The sequence below is a fragment of the Notamacropus eugenii genome, chromosome 1, assembly GCF_028372415.1.
Source record: "Notamacropus eugenii isolate mMacEug1 chromosome 1, mMacEug1.pri_v2, whole genome shotgun sequence".
In the NCBI taxonomy this organism is placed as follows: Eukaryota; Metazoa; Chordata; class Mammalia; order Diprotodontia; family Macropodidae; genus Notamacropus; species Notamacropus eugenii.
Genome location: NC_092872.1, coordinates 15,015,464 through 15,037,842, shown reverse-complemented (window position 1 = coordinate 15,037,842; position 22,379 = coordinate 15,015,464). Strand labels below are relative to the sequence as shown.

Below are 22,379 nucleotides of genomic sequence, written 5' to 3'. Positions count from 1 at the left end.
CCCACCTCGCCTCCTGATCCTCCCAGCCAGCCCTTGGGGTCTGAGATTCAAATGCTGCTTCCCAGCCTCAGGGCTTTGGGCGGGGGCAAGGCTGCTATTCAGTGTGAGATTAAGTTTAGGTGCTCATGTGGGGGCAGGGTCACCTCTTGGGCTCAGTTCCCTCAAGGGCTTTATGCAGAGACCCTCAACAATGGATCCAGGCTCTTGCCTGCTTGGGGAGCCCTGGTCTGCTGCTGCCTCAGCTGCTGCCTCCCGAAGGGGCCTGAGTTATGGGGGCACCCCACTACCCTCTCGACCTGCCAAAGAGACCTTCTCACCGACCCCCGTCACCTGTGGGTGAAGGGACCCGCGCAGCCGCTGGAGATCCCATCCCTGAAGCCCTCTCGGATCTGCTCCTCTCAGTGCCACAGGCGGCAGGGCTGTACTCGACTCCCAGTCCCGATGCCCAGTCCACGGCATGAAGGACCTTTTGCGAAAAGTTTGCAGGTCCCTCTGGAACAGAAATCTCCTTTGCTCCACTGTTCTGTGGCCTCTACTGCTCCAGAATTCTCCGTAAGTTCCTTTTTACAGATGTTCTGTGGGTTGTGGGTTCGGAGCTATGTGTATGTGCGTCTTTCTACTCCTCCATCTTGGCTCCCTATTCCAATGTAAATTTTGCATGACCTCTATTCTGTGTTTATTCTTTTCCTGATTTTAGAGGAAAATTAGTATCTGAGATAGAATGGGCTAGAGATTAGATATTTCAAGTACAAGAGCTTTGAAAGGTATGGAACCCCAGGTTAAATTGGAGTGGTGAGTGTGGATACATGTGTAAATACATGTAAATATATATATGGTTTGTATACAAAAACATACAGAATATATAGCGATACTATGTTTGTGAGCATATATAAAAAGTATATTTCATAAATTTTTTATATGTATATGATATGGCATACATACATGTACATATATGTATATCTAGTTTATATAAACACACATACACAAATATGCATATGATGAGCCTCTTCAGAATGCAAAAGCCCCACGTGAAGTAAGACTCCAAACTCCTAGACCACCATCAATCAAATTAACCTTGCTCCCTACCTTTGACATGAATATTTTTTACAACCCCTGTAAGTTCAGAGAGGGCTAATTCAAAAATGATATAATTGGACTTCATAATTGTAGTAAGAAATTTATGATGATTTTACGGCTAATTCAAAAATGATTATTGCACTTTATTGTAGTGAGAAATTTTGATTTTTCCACTGAACTCAATTTCCTAGGCTCATGGTTGTCCCTCCTATGAGGTATATTTTGTTTTGTATTGATGGATCAATTGAATTTTGAAATTGTTCTAATGTATTCTCATATTTCCCCCTGCCAAGATCTTATATTTCTATTTCTCTTGGTCATTTTAAACTTTTGATTTATGTTAATGGCAGATCATATGTTGATAGAGAAAATTACAGGGATTTCATTGATAAAGGGGCAAGACCAATTTTTGACCAATGCAAAGTCACATTGAAAGTTGCCAAGAGGTGCCCATGGAATCAGAAACCCAGTCTTGTTGGGATCAGGATTTGACACTGACTCTGGTCTCAGTCTTGAGGCCAGGAAAGCAATGGGTAAAAATTTAGTGCTCTGAATGATACTGTTATCCTAACATATCTTTTAAAAAGAAAACTTTTGAATTTGTAAACAAGTTTATTACATAGAAAAATGTCAGGAACATCCAACATATAGAAAAAGAGTTTAATCTTGATAAGTCTTCATATGCTAAGATGGTCAGCAAATTGCTTGGGGAAAACAAATTTTCTGGTCTTGGTCCTGAGGTTGAAAATGGGGAATGAGGTCAAAAAATGATGTGGAGTGTCCTTCAATTATGAAACCTTCTGGTGTGGATATATCATCTCTTTTCTTCCTCATGATGTGGACTTCTGGTGTGGAGTATCTTTTCTTCATGATGTGGAATGTCCTATGAAACCTTTCTGGTGAGGAGTATCTTCTTTTCTTCCTCATGATGTGGATGGAGTGGGAGTGTCCTATGAAACCTTCTGGTGTGGAGTACCTTTTCTTCCTCATGATGTGGAGTGTCCTATAAACCTTCCTTCTGGTGAGGAGTATCTTCTTTTCTTCCTCAATGGATGGAGTTGGAGTGTTCTATGAAATCTTCTGGTGTGCAGTATCTTTTCTTCCTCATGATGTGGAGTGTCCTATGAAACCTTCTTTCTGGTGAGGAGTATCTTCTTTTCTTCCTCATTGGATGGAGTTGGAGTGTTCTATGAAACCTTCTGGTGTGGAGTATCTTTTCTTCCTTATGTGGATGGAGTTGGAGTGTGTGGAGTATCTTCTTCCTTATGATGTGCAGTGTCCTATGAAACTTCTGGTAGAGAGTATCTTCTTTATCCTTGGACAGAATATTCTGCTAGTTAGAAAAGGAGAAAAGAAGGGATGAGAATGAGGGGCAGTGATAGGGCAGTTAGGGAAATTGGGGTCAAACCCATTTGGGAGTGTCCGTTATGAAACCTTCTTGGTGTGGAGTATCCTCATTGCAGAAATCTTGGAATCTATCCCAACTGATACGACTTGAGAGAACTCCAGCTGAAAACTTAACCAATAAATTAGGAAAGACGTGTGTGTTCTTTTATGTGTGTTTTAAGGGTAATTCTTTTACTAGATCTTTTTCTATTTTAAGTTGTATAGAGTGGGGTATAGATTGAGGAGAAAGTAGGTGGATGTATGAAGTCAGGTGGAATGTGGGCCCAGGGATGGTGGGAAAAGATGATAAAACTGGGAGCAGCTGAGAGGTGGGTTTTGAAGAACCAAAAGAAATTACTGCTATGAGAGCCTGGACAATCTGCTAGCTAGGAAAGGAGACAAAAGAAGGGATATGAAAGGAATGAGAATGAGGGCAAGGATAGGGAAAAGTGAGGGAAATTGGAGTCAAACCCATTTGGGATCAAGCTATTTACAAAATCCACTTCTCTTGCCTGGTTATGGAAGCACACTAAGAAACTATCCTGGAAAAAATAAAAGACAAATGTTAATTATATCCCTCCCCGCCCCTTAACTCCACCCCACACAGGGAAACTAACTACATGAGGTAGGCACACATCCTTTAACCAAGTCAGGCACAAAGACCTTTCAAAACCATTCATTTCTAACAAAATCAGGCATTAGTTGTCTCCCACAACCAACCAATCAGAAAGGAGACTCTTTCATATCTCCTATTTTAAATCCAGGATAATGGGGAGAGGGAGCAAAGGAACTAAGTATAAATAGCCCTTTCGAGAGTCTGCAGGATACTTGCACCCAGCAAAATATGTCTCATATATCCACTTTATATTAATGTTTTATATACCCCAGTCATTTCCCAATAAAACTAATTCCACATTAAGCTTCCTTTTTAAAGAAAGGTAATAAATAAGTCTACTAGAAGCCATCATTATATTGGCAAAGTACCTACCACTTATCTGTTTTTAAATGACCTTGAAGATCACTTATGTGGACAATTAAAAGTTGCCTGTCACTGAAAAATCATTTGAAGTAACTGCTCAATGAATACTTATCTACTAATCAAATTAAGATTTTGATTTAGAGTGACTTCATTTCATACATCCCCAAGTATCAAGAGAACTTGTTTTTAAATGACCTTGAAGATCACTTCTCAGTTTTATGGATATTAAAAGTTGTCTATCACTGGATACAAAAGAAAAGTTATTTGAAGTCACTACTCAATAGACATCTACTTACTACTAATCAAATGAAATTCTGATTAGAGTGACTTTACATCACACATCCCAAAGCATGCTCTGTATTATACATTCACTTTCTCTCAGTGCTTTTTTTTCAGTAAACCAAGCACACAGGAGCTGGAGGGAGAGGGAGACAGAGAGAGAGAGAGAGAAGAAGAAGAAGAAGAAGAAGAAGAAGAAGAAGAAGAAGAAGAAGAAGAAGAAGAAGAAGAATTTTTCTCTAATTGCCCTCCCTCTATAAGCCACATTTTCTGACCAATGTCTTCCTCTTTCTGAGGTTCTGCTGTTGCTGCTGCCGCTGCAGCCGCTGTTTAACTCCAGCTCAGTTGTGGCTCTTGGCTATTTATACCCTTTCCCCAAAGCCCCACCCAGGCCTGAAGAGGCAGGTCTCTGTGACATTTCATTTTGGGGTCTCTATTGTGACACTTGCACCTAGTAGTCCTGACTCCTGCATCATAGAGGACAAAATTAAATTTGACCTTATTAGGTTCCAATATAATTTCCCCATACCATATTAGGCAGAAAGTGAAGACTTCATATTAAACCAGTCAACTAGACTTCACCTATCCCCCTGGCAAATTCACTCATCCTGAATAAAATTCAAGAAAATTTATTCAAGGGATTTGTGACTGTGATTGTGTATGTATTGGGTGGAGGGAATAGGAAGACTGAGACTGAGACACAGAGAGAGACGGACTTAGAGAAAGACAAATCAAACCATTTTGATGTTCATTCAAAGACAGCATGACTTCATCAGGAAGAATAGTCATGCCTAGATGAACCTTCTTTCTATTTTTAAGAACGTAAGTAAATAGACCATTGATCAAAGAAATAGATATAGATAGCACTCTGGGATTTGATAAAAGTATTTAATAATGTTTGATAAAGTGACTTATATGACTCATCTTTGTGGATACGGTAGAAAAAATGGAGTAGATTGACAGGTGGATTTGGAATAGATAGAATAACAAGAATAATTATTTGTGGGTCTATGTCAATATGGAGGGGATGAGGTATCTTAGCAAAATGCCCCATAGATCACGTCATGGGCCACCTATGTGCTTGTTCAACATTGTAATCAACAATTTGCATGAAGAAGGTATAATATGGCAGATGTTTTTCAGATTAAATGCCTCTGATATGTTTAGTGCTAGAATTTTAAAAGAACTCAAGAGGCTAAAATGATGAGCTAAATCAATTAAGACAGAAATTAGGATTTAATACTGATAAATGAACTGTACAAGTCCAAGATGTCAGAAGCTGTAAACGGTTTTGTGTAAAAGCTGCAGGGTTTTTTTTTAAGTGGAGACTGGTCAACTTAAAAAATGTGATTGCTTCAAAAGATTTATACAGTCTACAATGGGGGAAAGTGGCTTTTACTGATACTCAGCTTTGGTATATAATGTATTATGCTAAGTATATTATATTATATACATGTATACATTATATGTAACATGATTATATATCATGTGTAAATATAATTATACTAAGTATATTACGCCAGTATAATAATGTATTATACTAAGTCAGTGACACCTAGTTCAACAAGAATGGTGAAGACAACTCGGTGTGGAGGCAATAGCATGATAGTTACAGGTCAAGTCAAAAGAGGCCTAAAACGGGTGGGGCTTATAGAACCTGAGTTCGAATCCTGGTTCTGCCATTTTCCACCTATGTGACATCGTGGCAAGTCACTTCAACTCCCCAGGCCTGAGTTTTCTCACATATAAAATGAGGAGATGAGCCTGAATAGTTCTAAAATCCCATCCCACTTCCATATCAAGAATACTATTAGCACTTTTGGAAGTGCTTTCAGGTTGCGTACACTTGTTCTGGCATAGTCCCAGACAGAAAAACTAGGGGAAAAGGCAGAGTCCGATTTTGGTTTTGATATAAACGAATATTACTCCAAAGTACTATGAACTTCTTGGGAGATGATGGGTTCCTAATGGAGGTGTTTTTCGTGGAAGGGTGTTGCAGAAGAGATTACTTGGCTCGGGTTTGTGGCACATTATATGACCTCAGGGGGCAGCTAGGTGGCACAGTGGATAGAGTGGCAAGCCTGTATAGTTCAGCAAGACCTGAGTTCAAATCTGTCCTCAGATTCTTACTAGCTGTGTGACCCTCGGCAAGTCGCTTAATCCTGTTTGCCTCAGTCTCCTCATCTGTAAAATGAGCTGGGGAAGGAAACAGCAAACCATTCCAGTATCTTTGCCAAGAAAACCCCAAATGAGGTTACAATGAGTGAAGAACAAATTTACATAATATAAAAATAGACACAATGAATAACAAATATGACCTCTGAGGTCCTATTGAAATCTAAAGTGCTGGAATTCTCTAATTTTCTAATTCTGAGTACCTTTGAATAACTGGCACCAAGGTGGACCCAGAAAGTCAAATCTGGAAGCTAGGAAGACATAAGATCAGCTTATTAAGACAATAAGTTCCCTGAGGACAGGAGCTATTTCAATTTTGTCTTTGTATCCCCAGGATCTGACATATGAGTACTTAATAAATGTCTCTTTAGGGATTAGAATTCAAAAAATCTTTCTGCTTTGATGTTTCAGACTAAAGGTAAAAAAGCCTTTGCAGCGTATCAGTTACAGTGATATGACTCTGTTTTTTCTTTCTTTTTGGAAAACCCAGATTCTAGGAGGTGGCAGCCCAGAGAGAGAGCATCCTAGGCAGAGGAAACAGCCAGCACAAAGGCATAAAGAAAAGAGGTAGATGGAGGGGGATGTGTGATGAACAGCAAGTAAATCAGTATGGGTTCTGTAAAACTGTGTGTGTATGTGTGTGTACATATATGTATATACATATGTACATATATGTATATATTATATATTGCGTGTGAATACATATGTGTTTTTATATATCTGCATATATACAAACAGAAAACTCATGAGCAACAGAATTCTCTTCATCTTCCCAGAATGCTACAACAGCCACGTCACACGGCAGAATCATGAATCCATGACTGACTCGATAGTCAGGGGACTGTCAAACCCTACAGTCTTTGCATCTGCAGATTTGAACCTGAGAAAGGGAGAAATACAGACTTACTAAAGTGTGTGACTTACTTCCTGAGAATTCTCATCCTTTGAGTTCTCTTTATAAGTTTTATTAAATTCAATTGAACAAATGGGGAGTTATTAAAAAGCAAACCACAAAACTCATTATGAGTCAACAATGTGTGTTATGTGGCAACCAAGATGGCTAATGTTACAGACCACCACAATAAGCAGCACTTAGTCCAGTGCCTGGCACCTAATGGTTGTTATTTTCAATCATTTTTCAGGTGTGTCTGATTCTTTTTGACCTCATTGAAAATTTTCTCATCAGAGAAACTGGAGTGGTTTGCTATTTCCTTCTCCAGTTTATTTTACAGATGAGGAAGCTGAGGCAAATAGTGTTCAAACTCTGAAACCAGGTTTGAACTCATTAAAAAGTCTTCTTAACTTTAGGCCTGGCACTTTATCCACTGTGCCACCTAGCTACCTCATAGTAAGGCACTTAATAAATACTTGTTGACAGACTAATGGATTTAATAAGGGAGGTATAGAGTCCAGGATAAGGAAAATAATAATTTTGCTGTACCTTGTGCTAGTTCAACTATAGCCATTGCGGCAAGTTCTGAACATCATAATTTAAGAAAGACATTGATAAGCAGATGAGTTTCCAGAGAAGGGCAACCAACGTGCCAAAGGGTCTTGGGTCAATGTGACCTTTGAAGATCAGTTGAAATGACTGAGGAGGTTTAATCTGGAGACAAAAATACTTGGGGGTAGGGTAAAAGGAGAAAGAAGATAGTGACTTCAAGTCTTAGACTACTATATAGAAGAGGGGATCAAGTTTGTTCTGCTTGGTCCCAGATGGTAGAACCAGAAGCAATGGATGGGAATTGCCAAGAGGTAGATCTTTGTCCCTTGGAAAGAAAAGAATTCCTGACAATGGGAGCAACCAAAGGCCCCTTCCTTGAAAGTGAGTGGGAAGACCTTTTCATAGGTCTTCAAATAAAGACATCTTGTTCCTTATGTTGTAAAAGGGACTCTTTGAGGCATAAGTTGGTCTCTTGAGTTCCCTTTCAACCCTGAAAATCTGTGATTCTATACAAGGTTTACTGAGTGGCTCTTATGAAAAGTGTCTTCTGCTAGAGGATGTGAAGACAAAAATGGTTAACTGTTCCTGCCCTCTAGGATTTTACTAATGAAAATAGTAGGAAGATTTGAATAATTGAAAAAGAGTATGGAAAATAATATAGACTAGACAATAATATAAACTAGGATTATAATCATACTAGGGAACTTTGACCCTTGAGTTGGAAACCTTGAAAGAAAAAGAGGCTTTAGAAAAAGGGAATCAATTTAAGAAACAGGATGGGAGGAGTTAGAGGAGTAAAAACAGTCCTACAGGATGGATACTTCAAGTTCAAAGAATGAAAAATCCTCATCTAAAGTAGGGATTGGGTGGGGTGGTAAATAAGACATCCAAAGGTTTGACACCTATGTTCAGAAATGACACCCCAGAAGCATAAAATGTTCTAGCATAAAATGTGGCCCCTTCTTCCCTCCCACCACCGTCCCCTGGTAATGCCAGACTAGATGAAGTTTGTAATGTAGCATATTTCTTCCCTGCACTGAAATTATATAGGTCAGATACTCTCCTCACTAAGCTATATGGATATCTCAGATTTGCTACATAGAGTACTAAATCTGCTGAAGCGTGCCCTCTAAGATGGTTACATACACTTGGGAGCCCCAAATAATTCTGTGGCCAGAGTACCTAGAATGAAAGATTCCTTCCTAAAGTAGAGGTCATTTTTAATGAAATGGCCAGTATTGGTTCTGATAATCACAATGGAAGGTTTTTCTACCCTCTGTAACTTTCTTGGAACAAGTATTATGAACATATAGATGAAATATAAGTTCATCCAATAATTCTAGGAATCATAGTAGTTTATGCCGGAAATCTGTAGAGGAAAATTACTTTGAATCAGAATTTAAAAAAAAACATTTCAAACTAGTTTTACATCTAAGAGAAAAAAATCAATATCTACCTATAAAGATAATATAGAAAGATCCTGATCAATGCTGAATTCTGGAATAATTATGCCCAACTACATCTAGAATAGACAAGATAATTGATATTAAAGGAGGCAATGTTGAAAAACTGCATTGATCTGAATAAAAAGCATTTGGCTAAAGACCAAACAGCTCATTTCCAGTACAGTATGCCCATAAAAGTTGAACTCTTACAAGCAAAAGGTAGGGGCTGAATGGGTCTAAGATTGAATGTGTTTGGCTAATTTAACTACATTAACATTACTAACAACAGAGAATACCTTTGGCCTTTGACACCTTTCCCAACCCACAGATTAGCCTTTTCTGCCAAAGCCACTTGGCTTTTCCTACCACCCTCATTTGGTCAGCCCAAAAGCTAAGGGTTGCATCCTCAAGGAAATTATGGGATTCTCTGACTCACAAAAAACTGATTATGTAAGAACAATGGTTTCTTCAAACATCATTGTAAGAGTCTGTTTGGGGCTCAGAGACCACATCTCTTCAGCAGCTGGGGACACAGTACGTGGCACAAAGTTAACTTTTAATAAATGCTTGTTAACTGATTGATTGATCCTAGACCACAGATGGCAGCCCCTGGGTTTGGGAGTTTTGCTTTGTTTACTTAGGCTAAAAATGTTTTCCGCGACAGAGAAATTTTTGACCTATGTCAAATTGTTTCACTCAGGAATAATGCCTCACTACCTCAGAGAACCCCAACCAGTCAAAAATTGCTAAAAAGGTTTATCAGAATTACCACTTGGGAAAATTGTTTTCCTCATGGCCCTTGTTCCAGCCATGCTTCACAGGGGAACATAACCACAATATTCCTGAAGATATGAGATGACTCTTGGAATATATGAACAGCCTTCTGATAAGGCTGAGAGAAAGGGACAGAGAGAGAGAAATGCAGTGGGTGTGTTTGAGGGTGTATATGAGTGAACATAATAGATCAACCTGACAGAAGCAGCACCAAAAAAAACCCCATTATAGGTCCTGGAGACCCTTACATATCAGACTAGGGAACTGACCTTCTGGACTTTATCTAGAGGTTGGTGACAAAGATTCAAAGTTGTGTCCTGAGCCAATAAAACATAACTTCCTTGAGTGCAAGACTATTTTGCATTTGCCTTTGTTTCCTCGGAACGTAGAACACTTCCTAGCATGTAATAGATCCTTAATATAATAGCTACTGAATTTAATTGAATGGATGGGAATCCAGTTGTTTCCAGCAAACTAATTTTATAGTGCAACAAAACAGGGAGAGACTGATGAATAAATGAACAACTGTGTAAAAATCATTTAACCTCTCCTCATCTCAGGTTCTCTATTTATAAAATGGAGGGATGATAATAGTCCCTATGTCAATGGTTCTTGAGAAGATGAAGTAAGATGACACACACAAAGAGCTTTGTGAACTTTATAGAGTTCTGTAAAAACTAGCTACTATAACAATGATGTTGATGACGATAGAGATAGAGGAGATAGAGACTGTGTTACGAAAAGGTAAACTGAGGCATGCTTCTCCAAGCAAGATATCATTTTATTAACAAAGACATACTAGCCACCAATAAAATAATTAATGGCTGCCTCAGTTTCCATCCAAAGACCTCAAGCAAAAGAAGAGTGCTCCTTTTATATGTGTTTGGGGAGTGCAGAATAAAGGACAGAACAGGGTAGGGGATACCATAGGGTTGAGGGAAACATGATTGATTACATAGCTGAGGTGTAGGGAACAATATGATTGGTTGGAAGTTGGGAATAGGAAATAACAATAATCCCCCTCTTTCCCTCCTGTGACTAAGAAGTGGTCATTGTTGGAATCCACTTGCAAGACAATGGCCCAGACTTCTTTGGATAGCAAACCAGGAGAGCTTGGTGGTATAGAGATGTTAGGCCTGACTCCTTATGGTAAGCCACATCCTCCAACATTAGCAGAATTCCTTGTAGCAAGAATAGAACAGTGATTAACAAGGAAACTGAATTTCTCTATTTAACCCATCATAGACCAGCTTAATTCTGAACTTAACTCAGAAGCAGAGGACCACAAATTGGGCAATTACAGGACAAAATCAATTAACTATAAATATGACCGATAAGAAAATAATAAAGGATCCATTTTAATCTTCTCATAAGGTTAATGGTAGAGATAATGTAGGTGGTAGATGGAGGGTAAAAATACCACAAAAGAGGAATCAGGAAGAGTTGGTCACTGATTGATATGAGGATATTGAGGATGGGAGAAGAATCACAGAATCTCAAAGTCAAATATGACCTCAGAGCCCTTCTAGACCAACATGATAAGAACCCACAATCTCCTCTCATTTAGCCTTGTTTGAAGGACTAGTGTCTGTGTGTGTGTGTGTGTGTGTGTGTGTGTGTGTGTGTGTGTGTTCATCCTTCATTGTCAAAGAAGACCATGCCATCAGAGAAATGATGACATGGCTTGCACTTGACTGTTTGGAGGGAGGGAGGGCTGTGTAGATCACCAGTCTCACTTATCCTCCAGAGCCACCTGAATCCATCCAGATATTCATCAGGATGACTGGAGATGACCCAGGATGAGGCAATTGGGGTTAAGTGACTTGCCCAAGGTCACACAGTTAGTGTCAAGTGTCTGAGGTGAGATTTGAACTCAGGTCCTCCTGACTCCTGCACTAGTACTCTATCCACTGCACCACCTAGCTGCCCCTGTTTGAAGAACTATGGAAAGAGAAGTCCCACTGCTTCCTAGGAAGCTAATTTCACTTGGTCAGAGTTTTAGTGATTAGAAAATGTTTCCTTACATGGAACCCAAGTTTTCCTCTGCTACCTCCACCTATCCAGGGGCCAAGCAAAACAAGTCTGTACCCCTTTTATGTAACAATCCTTCAAGATGACCCTGAAGTTTTGAGTGAGTTATTGGAAAAATGGTAGGACCTTATTTCTCCCCCAGAAAAAAAGGGAAAGCAGGAGAGATGAAGCTGGTCTGGGGTACGAAAAATATGTTTTGAGTTGACATTAGACCTACAAGTAGAAATGTACAATGGACCATTGGAATATGAAAAATGAAAAATGACCACAGCCATCTGAATAACAATCACAAATTGTGCTAGGGATCTAAATTTCAAAGTTAAAAAATCTGTGCACTGAAAGAATTGACATTCTATTAAGCATAGGTTTATAAACATATACATATATACATGTGTGTATGTGTATATTTATATGTGTGTATATGTGTATGCACATATACATACACACATACATATACATATATATATACATGTTGCATGGAGGCAGAAGTGTCCCCACTGCTATGCCCTATCCATGTGATGCTTTGTTAACTGAGCTTCCAAGTGCAATAAAACAGGATACAAGGTATTTTATCTACATACATATATATATGTATGTATGTGTGTATGCATATACCCGCACACATATATGTATATAGTGCTTGGGGCAGGGGAAGCACTAGTAACTGGGGATCCAGAAAGGCCTCTTGAAAGAGTTGACACCTGAACAAAACCTGACAAGCAACTAGAGATTTCAAGAAGCAGAATTGAGGAGATGGAACCTTCCATACAAAGACACAGGGGCAGGAGATGGTATGTTGAGTATCGAAAATATCAAAAAAAAAATCAGTTTGACTGGAACACGATATTCCTAAAGGGGAATAATGTATACAATTCAGTCCAGAATAAGGGGCTGGAACCAGATTGTGAAGGACTTTAAATACAGAGAAATTTGTATTTTAGCCTGAAGACACTGGGGAGTCACTGAAGTTTCTTGAACATAAGAGTGACATCAGACCTTCACTTTAGGTATGTCAGTTTAACAACTGTGTGGAAGACAAATAGAATTTCACAGACAAAATCTCTAAAATTGTTGTCAAAAATGGTAATCTTTTCTTGAAAGTTCCAAATTTTATTTTTTGGATACATGATAAATCTGCATTTTGCCCCAACTCTGCTAATCTTTAATATTTGTCATCATAAGAAAGAGGAAGTAAAGAGTAAGGTCTTTTTCCCCAAAACGGTGAGAACTTTTGTGCTATTTTATTATGAAGAGCCTTTAAAGAATTCTGTTGTACTTTTTTGTCAGTAATTATTTGGCCTATGTTATTGTTTTGGTGCATTCTTGTCACTTGGTTTTTTTTCTTAATTTTAAGAGGGGAATGAAGGTGCTGATTCTTTTAAAGTAGCTTCTAAAAAATAACCAATAACTAAAAGAGAAAACAAAAAGCTTTCCAAAAGCTTTTATCCCAGCATCCTGTTGAAATGTCAAAATTGTAAGAGCTGTTTGTGAGTTCTCGAATTTGAAAAGTGCACAAAATAAACTTTCTGGACACCTCCAAAATGATGCACTATTACCTCCACAGGGGTCTAGGACAGTAGAATTCAGAACATTGTCTAAGCATTTCAATTTCTTTGAAGCCAGAAATCAATTTTTTATCTTTAATTTTCATTCTCTGAACCCCTTTTACCCATCTAATTCTAAAGTGGTTGCAGTTTTTACCCATTTTTCCTCACTCTGGGATATTTCATGCCCTGAAAAATTAGTTGCTAGACACATAGTTCAAATGACTTCTTAAAAAATTCTGTCGATTTTGGGGGGTGGAACCAAGATGGTGGTGTAGAAAGACACACATATGCTAGCTCTAAACCCACAGCCCATAAAATATCTGTAAAGAAGAACTCCCAACAAATTTTGGAGCAGCGGAAGCCACAGAATAATGGAGTGGATGAGATTTCTGTTCCAGAGAGCCCTGAAAACCTCTTGCAAAAGGTCCGTTGGGCCCTGGCCCTGGAGCCGAGCCCAGGCCTGCCTTGGCCAAGCAGCACCAAGAGGAGCAGGCTTCAGGGATGGAATCTCCAGTGGCCACGCGGGTCCCTCTACCCACAGGCACCAAAGGTTGGTGAGAGGCTCTTCTCAGCTTTCCGAGAGGGTGGGGTGTCCCCATAACTCAGGCCCGCTCAGGAGGCAGCAACGGAGGTGGGAGCAGACTGGAGCTCCCCAAGCAGGCAGGAGCCTGGATCCACTGTTGATGGTCTCTGCATAAACCCCCTGAGGGAACTGAGTCCCGTGTGGCATCCCTGTCCTGACCTGAGCATCTGAACTTAATCTCACACTGAATAGCAACCCTGCCCCCACCCAAAGCCCTGAGGCTGGGAAGCAGCATTTGAATCTCAGACCCCAAGCACTGGCTGGGAGGATCTGGAGGCGAGGTGGGGGTGGAAAGAAAACTCAGAAGTCAAGTCACTGGCTGGGAAAATGCCCAGAAAAAGGAAAAAAATAAGGCTATAGAAGGTTACTTTCTCGGTGAACAGATATTTCCTCCCTTCCTTTCTGATGAGGAAGAACAATGCTTACCATCAGGGAAAGACACAGAAGTCAAGGCTTCTGTATCCCACACATCCAAAATAAATATACCATGGGCTCAGGCCACGGAAGAGCTCAAAAAGGATTTTGAAAACCAAGTTAGAGAGGTGGAGGAAAAATTGGGAAGAGAAATGAGAGAGATGCAAGTAAACCATGAAAAGCGAGTCAACACCCTGCTAAAGGAGACCCAAAAAAATGCTGAAGAAAAATAGGCTAACTCAACTGGCAAAAGAGGTTCAAAAAGCCAATGAGGAGAAGAATGCTTTCAAAAGCAGAATTAGCCAAATGGAAAAGGAGGTTCAAAAGCTCACTGAAGAAAATAGTTCTTTCAAAATTAGAATGGAACAGATGGAGGCCAATGACTTAATGAGAAACCAAGAAATCACAAAACAAAGCCAAAAGAATGAAAAAATGGAAGAGAATGTGAAATATCTCATTGGAAAAACAACTGACCTGGAGAATAGATCCAGGAGAGACAATTTAAAGATTATGGGCCTACGTGAGAGCCATGATCAAAAAAAGAGCCTAGACATCATCTTTCATGAAATTATCAAGGAAAACTGCCCCGAGATTTTAGAACCAGAGGGCAAAATAAGTATTCAAGGAATCCACAGATCACCACCTGAAAGAGATCCAAAAAGAGAAACTCCTAGGAACATTGTGGCCAAATTCCAGAGTTCCCAGATCAAGGAGAAAATATTGCAAGCAGCTAGAAAGAAACAATTCAAGTATTGTGGAAATACAATCAGGATAACACAAGATCTAGCAGCTTCTACATTAAGGGATCAAAGGGCATGGAATAGGATGTTCCAGAAGTCAAAGGAACTAGGACTAAAACCAAGAATCACCTACCCAGCAAAACTGAGTACAATACTTCAGGGGAAAAATTGGTCTTTCAATGAAATAGAGGACTTTCAAACATTCTTGATGAAAAGACCAGAGCTGAAAAGAAAATTTGACTTTCAAACACAAGAAGAAGAGAAGCATGAAAAGGTAAACAGCAAAGAGAAGTCATAAGGGATTTACTAAAGTTGAACTGTTTACATTCCTACATGGAAAGACAATATTTGTAACTCTTGAAACTTTTCAGTATCTGGATAGTGGGTGGGATTACACACACACACACATGCACATATACACAGAGACAGAGAGCACAGAGTGAATTGAATAGGATGGGATCATATCTTAAAAAAATGAAATTAAGCAGTGAGAGAGAAACATATCGGGAGAAGAAAGGGAGAAATGGAATGGGGCAAGCTATCTCTCATAAAAGAGGCAAGCAAAAGACTTTTTTGGTGGAGGGAAAAAGAAGGAAGGTGAGAGAAAAACATGAAGTTTACTCTCATCACATTCCACTAAAGGAAGGAATAAAATGCACACTCATTTTGGTATGAAAACCTATCTTACAATATAGGAAAGTGGGGGAGAAGGCGATAAGCAGGGTCGGGGGGAGGATGGAAGGGAGGGCAATGGGAGGAGGGAACTATTTGAAGTCAACACTCTTGGGGAGGGACAGGATCAAAAGAGAGAATAGATGCAATGGGGGGCAGGATAGGATGGAGGGAAATATAGTTAGTCTTACACAACACGACTATTATGGAAGTCATTTGCAAAACTACACAGATATGGCCTATAATGAATTGCTTGCCTTCCAAAGGGAAGGGGTGAGGAGAGAGGGAGGAAGAGAAGTCGGAACTCAAAGTTTTAGGAACAACTGTTGAGTACTGTTCTTGCTACTAGGAAACAAGAAATACAGGTAAAGGGGTATAGAAAGTTATTTGGCCCTACAGGACAAAAGAGAAGATGGAGACAAGGGCAGAGAGGGATGATAGAAGAGAGGGCAGATTGGTGATAGGGGCAATTAGAATACTCAGTGTTTTGGGGTGGGGGGAGGGGAAAGGGGACAAAAGGGGAGAAATTTGGAACCCAAAATTTTGTGAAAATGTATGTTAAAAGTTAAATAAAAAAATAAAATAAAATAAAAATTCTGTCTCAAGGATTTGGTCCCTGTGACCATCAGATATATTCTCAATGTTTCCTTCAGGGTTATAATTGCACAAAGGAAGGAATGTCCCCACTGCTGTGCCCTATCCATGGGGTTTAAACTGCTCCCAGCTGGAAATATATTCTTAGAGATTTTCATGCAATATTTGGAGATTATGGTGCTTTGTTAGCTGAGTTTCCAAAACTAGTAAGACAGAATACAAGCATTATGCAAACTCATGGTCTCCTTAGCATGGCAGGCACGCTCAGTCCATGACCATCTAAATACATCAGAGTTAGCAGGGCTGGGGGACCTAGGGTTGTGTCAGTTGTTTGCTTCCTGAATGCCCTCTCAAAAGGTAGGCATTTCTGTGGCCATTTGTTTCAATGTCCCAGAAGCTGTGAGGTATATGAGATTCCCAGAAGCTAACCGGGCAGCAGGAAATTCTGCCCCCATTCAAGCTACAGGCATCAATTACTAGGCTGAGATATACTTTTCTTACATGAATGTTTGGTTGTTAAAAGGGGGCCAAAAATTTACATCTGCATATGGAAACTGATTTTAAAAATTAACTTGAGAAGAAATAACTTCTCAAATAAAAGTCTGAGAAGTAAAAAACTGTTCTGAGGGCCTCATAAAAAGCTACCTCTCAGATGAATGTATGGAGAGGACCTGTTTGAAGACAGGGCAATGACTAAGACAATGATGGTTGGAGGTTTTGTGGTTCATGAATCCATTTTCTCACAACTGTCTTTAGAGTTTTCAAGGTTATAACTAACAGAATTATAAATCAAATAACTGAAGACTATGGAAAAATTATATACATATTGCTGGGGTCATTAGTCACAGTTAGAGCTCCTGGATTTTATATCACATTTTCAAGACAGATCACTGCGTATTAGAAGGTATTGATTTAAGGCATTAGAAACAGGAGAGGGGAAGGGATGGAAGGGGAGAGGAGGGGAGGGGAGGAGAGGGAGGGGAGGGGAGGGAGGGGAGGAGAGGGGAGAAGAAGGGAAGGGAGGGGAGGGGAGGACAGGAGAGGAGAGGAGAAACTTAAGAGAAGCATGTAAAAAGCTTCCAGCTGAACCTGCAGTGGCTTTACTGGGAGCCAGCTGATTGGAAGAAAGACACTGTTTTGTAGGTTGCCTGGAGAAGGCTCAAAAGCTTTGGTCAGCCAAGAGATGATTGGAAAAGATTTGAATCTTGCTTGTTGTGACAACAGCTTGTGAGAAGGAAAATGCCTAGAGGGTGCTTGGTTGCTTTCTAATGCCCTTGGGTTTGAAGGGAGAGAAATTTTAGGATATTGACAAGCTGGAGTTCATCTAAATGATGAGGAGAGTAGAATCCACACATAAAAGTTGAAAGAACTACAATTTTTTTTTCCTGGAAAAGAGTTAGGCAGACTATGGTAGCTGTTTTCAATTTAAGGTGCTCTCTTCAAAGGTACGAATGACCTCTTACTTGACAAATATGATGAACTTTTCTCAACTTTGATCCTTCTTGACCTCTGCTGTATTTGACATTGCTGACCACATACTCATCCCACTTACTCTGTCATCTCTGGATTTTTGTGATACTGCCCACTCTCTTGGTTCTCATCCTACATCTCAGAACACTTCAGTGCCCTTTGATAGAACATCATCCATTTAACACCTTCTAACAGTGTGTGTACCCCAAGCCTCTTATCCTGAGTCCTCTTTTCTGTCTCCCTACATATCCTTTCTTGATGACTTCAATGAGTTTGCATGGGCTTATTTATCATCTCTGTTGATGGATTCCATATCTACATAATCTGTCCTAGAGTTTCTCCTGATCTCCAAACCTGGATCACTAATTGCCCATTGGACATTTCAAACTGGGTGTTCCATTAGCATCTCAAACTCAACATGTCAAAAATAAAACTCATTATCTTCTCTCTCAAACTCACTTTTCAGTCTTCCAGGTTCTCAACTTTCATGTCATCTTCAGCTCTTTATCTCACTGACCCCATATGCCAAATCAATTGTTGGTTCATGCTTTTTCTATACCCACAACGTATCTCATCTTCTCTCTATTCAAACAGTCACTACGCTAATTCATGCCCTTACCATTTCTTGCCTAGACTGTTACTGTTAATTATTTTGCTTGCCTCATTTCTCCCCACTCTAGTCCATCCACCAAATAGCTGAAAAACTTATTTTCATAAAGTGAAGGTCTATCTGTAATGGAGATAAGCTAGAAATGTCCCAATAAGATCAGGAGTAAAGCAAGGATATCCATTATCACCACAATTATTCAATGTTGTATTCAAAATATTGGCTACAGCAATAAGACAAAAAAATTGACAACATTTGAAAAAGGCAATGAGAAACAAAGCTATCACTTTTTGCAAATAATATGATGATATATTTAGAGAATCCTAGATAATGAACTAAAAAACTAACTGAAACAATTAACAATTTTAGCAAAATTGCAAGATATAAAATAAACATACATAAATCATTCACATTTCTATATATTACCAACAAAATCCAACAGGATAAAATAGAAAAAATTCATCTGAAATAACTGCAGATATTACAAAATACTTGAGCATATACCAGACAAGACAAACACAATGACTATATGAATACAATCACAAAGCACTTTTGACACAAATGAAGACAGATCTAAACAATTGGAGAAACTGCTCATAAGCAGGCCCAGTCAATATAATAATACATTAATATTTAATATATAATAAAATGACAATTCTACTGAAATTAATTTACTTATTCCATGTCAGACCAATCAAACTACCAAAAACAGTTTCATAGAACTAGAAAAAAATCATAAAATTCATTTGAAAGAGCAAAAGGTGAAGGATGTCAAGGGGATAAAGGATAGATAATTGCAATTTCAATGAAACCAAGCATTTGATAATTGAATCTAAAAGCCATAGGGACCTACTCCTCTTACTCTCTACCTCTCCTCCTACCAGCACCCAGACATGGCTGATTTGAAGTTAGAGTTCTTATATACATAGACATTCTTAGTTTTTCTCAGGAGCAAGGAGAATATTAACTGAAATAGCTATACTTCACCTTTTTTTTACTTTCTTTTTTGGATCTGGTCTGTTTTCTTTCACAATATGACCAATACAGAAATGTGTTTTGTATGACTGCACATGCAGAACCTATATCAAATTGCTAGCTTTCTCAATGAGGAAGGGGAGAGAGAGAAAGAGAGAATTTGGAACAATTTAAAAAAAAACAAATGGTAAAAAATTATTTTTATGTGTACTTGGAAAAAATAAAATATTTTTAAAAGAAAAAAATAAAATAAACCATCACGTCATCAGAGGAAAAGAAAGAAAGAAACAGCTATACTTTCACTGCAGGAAGCCAGACCATGAAGTGGGCAGTTCTTCCTAGAAGTTTGCCCAGGATGGGCACCTGAGAAACAAAACCTACTAGGCCTTTCCTGGTTCTCTCATCCACACATGACCATCACTAGTTTTGCTGGTGCCTTCCCTCTGAGATTACCTTCTATTAACTCACTCTTTCTCCCTCCCTCTCTTCCTATCTCTCTTTCTGTCTCTCTCTCTCCCTGTCTCTCTCTTTCTCTACCTATATGTATGTATGAATGTACGTATGCATGTATGTATGTATGTATATCTAATGTATGGACAATTTTTGCATGTGCCTCCCTGCCACCAGCATATAAACTGTGAGTTCCTTGCAGGCAGAAACAGTACTTTTTTTTTTCTTTATATCCCAGCCCTTAGCCCAGGGCTTGGCACACAGCAAGCACTTAATAAATGTTTATTAACTGATCAATAGACTTTGAAAAAAATGTCTAGCTCTATGCCTTCATTAGTGTAAAGGCCTCTGAGTGACTGACTTCCTCCTATCAATGCATCAAGTCACTTTCTCTATAACATAATCTTGGGGAGCTGCTTAGGACACTAATTTGATAGGGGTTATGCTGCCCACATGTCAGGGGTGGGACTTGAACCCAAGATTTCCTGACTTTGAAACCAGATCAAAAGCTTAGTAAAAATCTTCCCTAAACCACATGTGCTTGCTGTTCCAGTTGAGGAACAGAATCCACTGGGCCAGTGTCAGAACCCTATGATCCTGACTTCCAGGGCCCCCCAACTTCTGGCATAGGCACATCATGAGAAAAGGAAGCTCAGAAAACTGTTATCAAGCTGTATCGATGTTATTGCTGTCACTGACCTAGTGATAAGGTTCATCCCTGAGCAGTCCTTTGGGTTCTCCAAGCCAGAGCCCTCAGGTGACTTTCAGCACAAATATTCCACAGCTGCATATTCATCACGGGGGAATAGTGAATGCTACATAGAAGTGGCATGCACACACACACACACACACGCACACATACAGACACACACACACACACACACCTATCCAAAGTTATAATCCCTCATTCCATGACATCTAGTGAACTCTGCAGAGACAGGGTAAGGTCCAGCTTAGAAACACCAACCCAGAAATTTTGGGGCTTCCTGCCATTATCACAGGCAGAGTCCTTTTTAGGGCTATTTGGTGTCTTCCTGGCCCTCTCGTTTAGCTGCCTTGTCTCCTCATTTTACTAACAGGTGGACACTAATTTCATGGATGGAAAACTTGCTCACAAATGGCATGAAGGGTTGCAACAGAAAGTTCTGCTGGGATGTCATGCTTTCAGTCAGGGTATGTTATTCTGGATGAATAGCTGACCTTTAAATGTTCCAAAAATGACCAGAGTCCTTGCCCTTCAAATAGGGATGTCCTTTGCCCTTAATAAGAGGGTTCTCAACCCCTGGAAACTAACTGCCAAGAAAAAATGTTTTCTTGATGAGCAAAAACCAAAGTAGTGGGGGTATTTAAAAGGTAATTGCCACTGGAATCAGGTAATGTGGATTTTTAAAAATTAAATTATAAAATTATGCCCAAAGAGTTATTAAACTACCTATACCCTTTAACCTAGAAGCACCACGACTAGGTCTATTTCCAAAGATGACTAGGGAAAAATTAAAGAGCCTATATGTTGTAAAATATTTACAGCAGCTCTCCTTGTGGTGGCAAAAAAGCTAGAAATTGCAGGGATGCCCGTCAATTGGAGAACAGCTGATCAAGTTGTAATATATGGTTGTGATGGAATACTATTGTGCTATGAGAAATAATGGGTTTGTTGATGTTAGAAAAATACAGATAAACTTGCACAAATAATGAAAATCAAATGAGCAGAACCAGTAACAGGAATGTTGTTTTCAGAACCACTTAGAGCACCTAAGTCATTTCCACTATTATGAATACCCAAATGAACAACAAAGAACCTCTGAAGGAAGATGCTGTCTATATCCAGAGAAAGAACCGATCATTAGAAGTGTATATATATATGTATATATATATATGTATATATATATATACATATATATACATATATACATATATTTGTGTCTAATGGTAACCATCTTCAGGGCAGTGAGGTGAGAGGGAAAAAAGGGGGAAAAATTGACATGCTAATTTCATTAATTTACAAGGAATAGCAAGTTGTACATAATAGATGTGCAGTTTCATTGCAATCATGTTTTTATTATACTATGTTATGAAAATGCTTGTTTTATTCTATAAAATAAAAATAAAATAAATAAAAATGAAAAGACCAGAGACTGTGAATGTCTCCCTTTGGAAAGATGACTCTAAATAGCAACATGAGGTTTCTCATAATAAACTTTGGCTGGCTGTGATGCCCATATTGATGCCAAATCTTCTTTTCTGGGTTCCTAATATGGGATCAGCCCCAGAGTTTGGAAACCTGTCAGTAGCTTGGGATGCATAGTGAGTCACTGTTTGGAAATCTGATACCATTTAAATGCTTGCACACACACATCAAAACCACTAGGAAAAGATAATGTGACACCTTTGGCCAGTTCCCTAATTTGCAATAATACAGGAGTCTGTATAGAGTACCTCTATGGTCCTATAGTGACGGTATCAATATGCCACATTTATCCCATTGACATGACTGTATCTTTACATACGTTCATTCTCCCACCCCTTCCCAGGGCCTAAATAATTTGTCCAAAATTTTTAGTAAAGAAAGCAAAGGAGCTGCCTTTCTACCAAAAGTATGGTATTCCTACAACTTTATCTGGGGATTCACATCTCCCTGTAGTCAAAGAGATACTTTTCAGAACCAGACCAGAATTTCAGTATTTTTTTTATCATAAGTTAGATAGATAGATACATAGACAGGTAGATAAAATAGGCA

General features: G+C 39.1%; 2 long non-coding RNA genes across 3 annotated transcripts in view; one reads left to right on the top strand and one right to left on the bottom strand.

Annotated features, from left to right (window-relative positions):
* Window positions 1-1,669: 1,669 nt before the first annotated feature.
* The window catches only part of LOC140534129 (uncharacterized), a 99,409-nt gene continuing 78,699 nt past the window's right edge, over window positions 1,670-22,379 (bottom strand). The window contains exons 1-2 of one of the 2 annotated variants that reach the window (XR_011977170.1): window positions 3,997-4,120; window positions 1,670-2,407 (exon numbers count right to left, since the gene is read on the bottom strand). This is a non-coding gene — a long non-coding RNA (uncharacterized lncRNA). Of the gene's footprint in view, window positions 2,408-3,996; window positions 4,121-22,379 lie in introns of those variants that run through there. The other variant, XR_011977174.1, reaches the window with a different exon arrangement.
* On the top strand, window positions 4,316-6,898 carry LOC140534134 (uncharacterized). Its single transcript, XR_011977175.1, has 3 exons — window positions 4,316-4,543; window positions 6,387-6,463; window positions 6,673-6,898. It is a non-coding gene; the product is annotated as an uncharacterized lncRNA (long non-coding RNA).